At 36.5% G+C, this 7,500-nt stretch overlaps 1 protein-coding gene across 5 annotated transcripts in view; it reads right to left on the bottom strand.

Annotated features, from left to right (window-relative positions):
- The window catches only part of LOC106882686 (vitamin D3 receptor), a 761,413-nt gene that overhangs the window by 473,441 nt on the left and 280,472 nt on the right, over nucleotides 1-7,500 (bottom strand). For 3 of the 5 annotated variants that reach the window (XM_052965755.1, XM_052965746.1, XM_052965743.1), the window contains exon 1: nucleotides 7,059-7,500. This exon is cut by the window's right edge. The exons of the other annotated variants lie outside the window; for them this stretch is intronic. The gene's annotated coding sequence lies outside the window, so the exon portion shown is untranslated. The remainder of the gene's footprint in view (nucleotides 1-7,058) is intronic. 5 annotated transcript variants of the gene reach the window in all.

A 7,500-nucleotide genomic window follows, 5' to 3' on the forward strand; every position in this document is an offset into this window, starting at 1 on the left:
ATATATATATATATATATATAAATGAATATATGAACCACTTCAATAGATATTGATTCTTTTTTCTTTATTCAGTCAGTATGCGATAAAATTATATGTATATACATAGTGAATATGTTTGCGTCCGTGCGTGCGTATGTACGAGTGAGTGTGTGGTGTCCGACTGTATGACATTCGTATATAGTATGTGTTTGTATATGAGCGTCTGTGCGGGTGTGTAAGTTTATATGTGTATAAGGGTATGTCTATATGTGAGAGAATATATAAGTGTACACACACACACTCATATGGACACATGTCATTTTCTATAGCTTCGTGTCAAACCATACATCGAAAGTCAAACTGGGTTGACGGAAACTGTATCGAACCCCGTCGAGTCGACTTATCCTTCAGTTCAAAAGATAATACTCTGTCGCACACTAAATCAAGGTGATTCTATCTTCGAATTATGCGAAGGGTGCACGTGTCTGCAGAATGCTCAGCAACTTACACGTTAATTCAAGAGCAGATAATTCGGTTCATTGAACAACTCAATCCTCATCGAGAACCGACGGAGATCCACCATCATTCGCGCGTGCGCACACACATGTATGTATGTATGTATGTATGTATGTATTATTTTATAGGTAGACGCGAAAGTGTGTGGTTAAGAAGGTAGCTTCTGATTATGTGATCTTTAAGTTCTATTCCACTATGCTCATAGAATTTTTCAACAAGTAGACCAAAGCCGCAAGAATAGTTGGCTTGATTCGTTTCTTCGCTTAAAGGCATAAACATCGAGCCATTCGCGGGGTGTACTCGGCTGGAAGAATTCGGATCGGGTATCAGATTTGAGAGTAACATCCTCTCGTCATCCAGCTAGACATGGAGTTACTGAAATGGGTCAGGGTCGTAGCCGTCACTTTCCTATTTTCGTTAAGACACGTAATAGCATACGTATACGTGTGTATCTGTGATGCTAAGTGTGTGTGTGTGTGTGTGTGTGTGTGTGTGTGTGTGATTACATATATACATACATTAAATATACACATATAGTTATATATGACTAAACGTATGTGCATATACAAATATAAACATATGTATGCAATTATATATATATATAAAAGCGACAAATGCGTAAATATACATAAACATAGGTTTACTTTCAGCTATCTATATGTATGTATGCATACATATACGTATACATAAGCATAGTATATATAAACAGATTTATGTGTGTGTGTGTGTACAAATACGTAAATATAAACAGAGATTTACTTTATATATAGTAAATAAAATAAAAAGATGAACAAACACAAAAAACAACAACGGGAGGACGTGGTACATGTAAAGTAATAGCAGATGCTCAGGGAAAGAAAGAAAGCTGGTTCAACGTTTCGAGCAATGCTCTTCTTCAGAAACAGGGGAAAGTCCAGTAGAAAGGAAGATGGAGGAAGAAAATCGCCAACGATTCACATGTGGTTACATTTGGAAGTATATATATATGTATATATACACACACACAAATATATATGTATATATATGATATGCGAATACAGTATTAAATGAAATACATAACCGTTTCGGACAACAGTCCTTCTTCAGTTAGAAAATGGGAGGGAACGAGGGATAAAACAGAATCAGTGAGTATGTGAAAAAAAACCCCAGAAAAAAAAACATTTATAAATATTTTGAAAGAAAGCAGACGAGGGAATGCGAAAGGCCATAATCTAGAGGGTGGAATGCTGTTCTATGAGATGTCAAAAAGGAGAATGGAGTTGGATGTCTGAGTATGCGAAAATACGCACACACACACACACACACATAACTAAACTGTAACTACATGTGTGTATGTGTGTGTAAATATTGATGTATATATATATATATATATATATATGCATATACACACACTATGTACATGTATATAAATGAACATACATAGGTATAAAAATTTATAGGCCTCACACACACACATAAACACCCAGATAGGTATAGAGGTATTTATATATGCATGCAAGTATAAATGTACGTACATATGCGTGTGCGTATGAATACTTCATATACATGTGTATATATTCACTTGTATATACATATATAAATATACATATATGTACATATGTATATATACACACAAGCACACACCTTTGTCTAAATATATACATATGTGAGTATATTATAAGCGCGCGCGTTTGAATGTTTGTATATACACACACATATACATATCAATAGAAGCTATTATTTTTGTAGATGGTTTAGCCATGAGACTGCCACTACAATGTATCACTGACTTCAAAATTTTATTCGATGCTATTGACCTTAGTCGATATTTTAGTTGTGGTGTTTATTTTGTCAGTCGATTTCGCCGATCTTCTCAGTTCGTGAGATGTAAACAAACAAACACCAGCCTTTTAAGCAGTTCCCAGACAAATTCAAAGTCGGAAAGACACCTGCTTACATACATATATATACACACACACACACACACACACACACACACACACACACACACATATATATATATATATATATATATATATATATATATATATATATATATATATATATATATATATATATATGTATGTATATATATATATATTATACACGCAAGAGTGACCGTGTGGTAAGTAGCTTGATTACCAACCACATGGTTCCGGGTTCAGTTCCACTGCATGGCACTCGGGCTATAGTAGAAGGCACGTCTGCGTGTGTGTGTGTGTGTGTGTGTGTGTGTGTGTGTGAGTGTGTGTGTGTGTCCATCATCGCTTGACAACCGATACTGGGTGTTTACGTCCCCGTAACTTAGTGGTTCAGCTAAAGAGACCAATAGAATAAGTACTAAGATTACAAAGAATAAGTCCAGGGGTCAATTTCTTTGACTAAAACGCGGTGCTCCAGCATGGCCGCAGTCAAATGACTGAAACAAGTAAAAGAATAAAAGAATACACATTCATACATATAGAGATAGATAGATAGAGAGAGAGACAGACAGACAGAGAGAGAGAGAGAGAGAGAGAGAGGCAGACAGACAGAGACAATTGGTCAATGTAAGACTACCGTACATGACATGCCCAACGTGGTCGACGAGCGAAGTTCTTAAACATATAGCTATGTTTGCATGCATTTACATACACATGCATATACTAAGTGTTTATTTTCACACACACTCACACAATACATATGTCACACATACACAAATATATAAGGAACATATATTTAGATGCAGAGATTATATAATTACCAGCCACTAACCTATAGAGTGGCCTTGGGGAAAACATTGAAGAACCTGAACGTCTCCAACTGGTTTTCTTTGTGTTTCAAAGAGACTTTGTGACAACCTGGTGGAGAAAAAACTTGAAAGCTTCAACCTTTTCACTGAATATGTACACGACTGCTGGGTCGATGGAAATCATCGTGATAATTACTCTCTTGGATCAGAAGCAGTTCCTTTTGAGAGCTCACCAGACTGTAAACGCATCCCAAATAAAAAGAAAAAAGATGTTTTTTATCGTGGTATGCACGACTGGTCAGGCCAAGTTACGACGAATGAGATTCAGTGACATGCATATAACCCGTGACGCTTCTATAACTATTTCAAAGCTTCTGACTCATCCACCATGTTAAGAACATACGGACCCACACTATTGACATCGCCTTTGAAATATGGGCGAAGCATTTCCCCAGTATCCTGAACCACCTCCCTGCCGTGAAAGGGGCAGAAAAAGGTCGCTTGCCACAAACAAGGATCAACATGTCACTTGCTGAACTTCCTAACAAAGACGAGGTCAAGTAGACCACAGGCGTTCTATCCAATAACTAGACCCACTTGACATGACGCCATTCCAGCCGAGATCTACAAGACTGACGATCTCCATTTTGTCTCAAGGCTAACCGAGCGCTTCTTCTCTCAATATAGAGCCAGGCTTCTATGGAAGTTCAGGGTCAACCCAACAGTCCATCTTTACAAGAACGGAAACCGTCAGTGCTGTGGCAACTTTCTAGAATATATCTATGCCGTTAATCGCTCGGTAGATCCTCTCCCGAGTAATACTGAACTAGCTAATTTATATTTTGAATATGATCTTTTGCCTGAGTGTCTGTACGGTTTTCGAGAGGACCGCCCGCAATCCAGTCGACATGGTGCATACAACACGCCAACTTCTGAAATATCTTGATGGTGATCTATCTGGCGTAGTCTCATAAGGAAAAACATAAACATAATCATAGCGCCTGAGACATACTTCTAGACAAGGAGAAAATACGGGTGGCTAGACATCCCTGGCAAGTTCACTGCATTTCTTCTAGTGTTTCTAGATATCAGTTAATGATGTAATGAAACAGTTAAAAAATAAAAATATGAGCCCTTCTCAGATTGATCAAACCTTACTATGAATGATAGCTTGGCTACGAATCTGATCTGAGCAGAAGGACCTATGAGAGTTCAGAGTCGCCAACAGATTAGCACGTAAGTTTTGTCAGTCAGTTCCGAACACATCCATTAGTGATGTAATGGTCATTATCAATATGTGAATGAACAAGCGAGGATCGTATTGTCTGTGCAATCTGTGTTTTGCATGCAGCTATGTTCGTAAGACTATACGCAATCGCATGTTTTTCTTTTCAATAAATTATTTCATAATTAGGCAAAAGCACAGAGAACTCAGAGTAATGTTATTTTATTTATTTATGTATTTATTCATTTATTTGTCCACTTCCCTCTCCATTGCATACACACGTGTATATTTGCTTTATGTTTGTGTCAGTCTTAGTCTGTCAACGTGCGTGTGTTTGTCTAAGAGATCCAGACTAGCTTATATAATAAGTGTGGGAGGAGGAGACGATGCTGGTGGAAATAACATCAGCATCCGCTGGAATAGTTACGATGGCAATTAGTTGGCTATGATAATGATGATGGTTTCCAACTTCAACAAGTATTGATTTCTAACTTTGCAATAATACATAACAATAATGATTTCTAATACAGGGATAAAAAGCACATATTTGGGGAGAGAGGAAACATACTCGATAAAAACAGCACCAGGGTGTGAATTCTTTAATTCTTTCTATCGCCCCTGGAGGGATGAAAGCCATGTTAGAAAACGTTCCCAGTATGAATAATTTTCTTTTTTCGCAAGGCAACTGATTTTGAGGGTATAGTCGATAAAATCGACAATAGTATTTGACTGCTGCTTTACTTTATCGATTTCGGTAGCTTGAAAGGCAAAGTCGTCTTTGGCGGGATTTGAACATAAAATGTAAAGGGAACTAACTAAATACTGCAAGATTTTCAGTTCACTGACCCACGGGTTCTGTTATTCCAAGTAGTAGTAGTAGTAGTATCTACATTTAGCTCAAGGCCACACATTTATAAAAGCTAGAAAAGTCAACTGAATCGACTCCTGGTATATGACTGGTACCAACTATATTGATTCCGAAGGGATGAAGCAAGAGACCTTGGGGAGAAGTACAGTTTTGTCTCAATTTATTTTAGCTTTTTTTTTCTATTGATTTATTCATTATTATTCTGAATATAATGTTCTATTTTGTCGGCCCTTTTGGCAAAATAAAGTTATTTATTCAGACTTATTATTGTTTAGCCCAAGGTCAACCAGTTTGGGGAGAACTGTGACCGAAAATAAATATATACAACTGGAACCCAATCGGTATTGCGAGTTGTAACTAAAACAGTAGGGTTACGATTTGAAAGAAGATTTGGCTGTTAGTTCTAGCAGGTCTAGCGATATTATAGTGGATTCCTGGGTGTAATGAATGCGTGACTATAAAGGCGTTTGGATCATGTTAGTAAAAATAAATATATCTATATGAGAAGATGGTTTTAGACAGTCAGACAGGAAGACCGATAAATAAACAGACAAATACACAAACCGACAAATATGTAAGTAGGTACGACGATAGGTAGCTAGGTAGTAAGTAGATTGATAAATATTTGGATCGATAGATAGATAGTAAAATAAACAGAAAAGCAGACAGATAGGTGCATAGACAAAACCCGCGGATATAGCAATGTGTGTGCGTGTGTTTGTGTATGTATATATGTATGTATATCTCTCTATATATATAAATACATACACACGCACACACAAAATTAGATTGTTGAGTAGGAAGATGTATAAATGGGTACACAAACGTGTAAGATAGATGAATAAACGGATGGAAAAAGAGACAGATAGACATCTGTAGGAACAGACATAACTAAGCTATTTCGGTGTACACATATTAGGCAATGCATGTGTTAACTTTATGATCGGTAAAAGCAGGCTCTACATACATACAAATAGATAGATAGATAGATAGATAGATAGATAGATAGATAGATAGATAGATATGTCTCAACCTTTTTTTACACGTACTCGAGCCATGTGTATGTTTGCAATCTCAATACACACGTGTTAAAGTGTGAGCAATATATATGCATACATATACATACATACATACATATATATATATAGTAACACTCCCAAGCATGTGCGTTTATGGTTCCTTTTCATTTAGATCTGTTTTCTAATTTACACACATGTATAGTACACACGTAAAATGCAAGCTACACCCTCCCCCACACACACATATATACACGCACACATGTGTACATGTTTGTGTGTGTGTGCAAAAACATTCCGACAATCAGGCAAGCCTGTAAATTTGTATAATAATTTAGTTATTCGTTTGTTGGTTTGCTAATGTTCCCCGATGGCTTAAAATGAATGTTAAGACAACAAAGATACTATGCACTAAATATATAAATATTGAATAAGATAAGATTAAAGTTGTAAATACACGCACATACATATGTATACACATTACATGTATGTAGAGAGTCAGCGATTTGTGATGCCTTCATGTAAGGACGGGTGTATGTATGATGAAGCACGGAACAAGGGTGAAACTTCTTTTTACAATGTAAACGAAGTCAAACACAAGACAGAAAGTCCCAGACTATTAAGACATTGATGAGAATAATTATAATAATAATAATCATGTTTCTTTTAAATAATGATAACAATAAAGGAATTAAAGAAGAAAGGAAGGAGAAAAGAAAAAAGGGTGGAGATGATTTCCTTACCTGATTTATTCCATATAATAAATCCGTTTTGATGCTGAGAATGCAGTCGGTATGGTGACTATATACCAATACAGGGTATAGACCTATATTATGTATGTACGGTATGTATGTACTCGCGTATATGTACGGGTTATGTATGTGTCTAAATATTTGTGTGTATACAGGCGTAAGTGTGCACGTCCTTATAGCGAGTTTGTGTGTTTATAGTTATATAGTATGTGTTTGCGTAATTCTGTGTTATATATTTTTCTCAGACCATAACAAACGTGAAGTTGAACGAGAGAGAGAGAAAAGCAAAATAAACGAGAGAGTTGTCGAGTGATAGACAGAGAGAAAGAGAGAGAAAGAAACGTGTGAGAGAGAGAAGGGTGTAATAGTAGAAAAAAACTGCTCAGTAAAAGCATTGAGAGACTGAATGATAGAATGAGAGAGGGAGTGAAGC

This window comes from Octopus bimaculoides, chromosome 2 (assembly GCF_001194135.2).
Source record: "Octopus bimaculoides isolate UCB-OBI-ISO-001 chromosome 2, ASM119413v2, whole genome shotgun sequence".
Taxonomy (NCBI): Eukaryota; Metazoa; Mollusca; class Cephalopoda; order Octopoda; family Octopodidae; genus Octopus; species Octopus bimaculoides.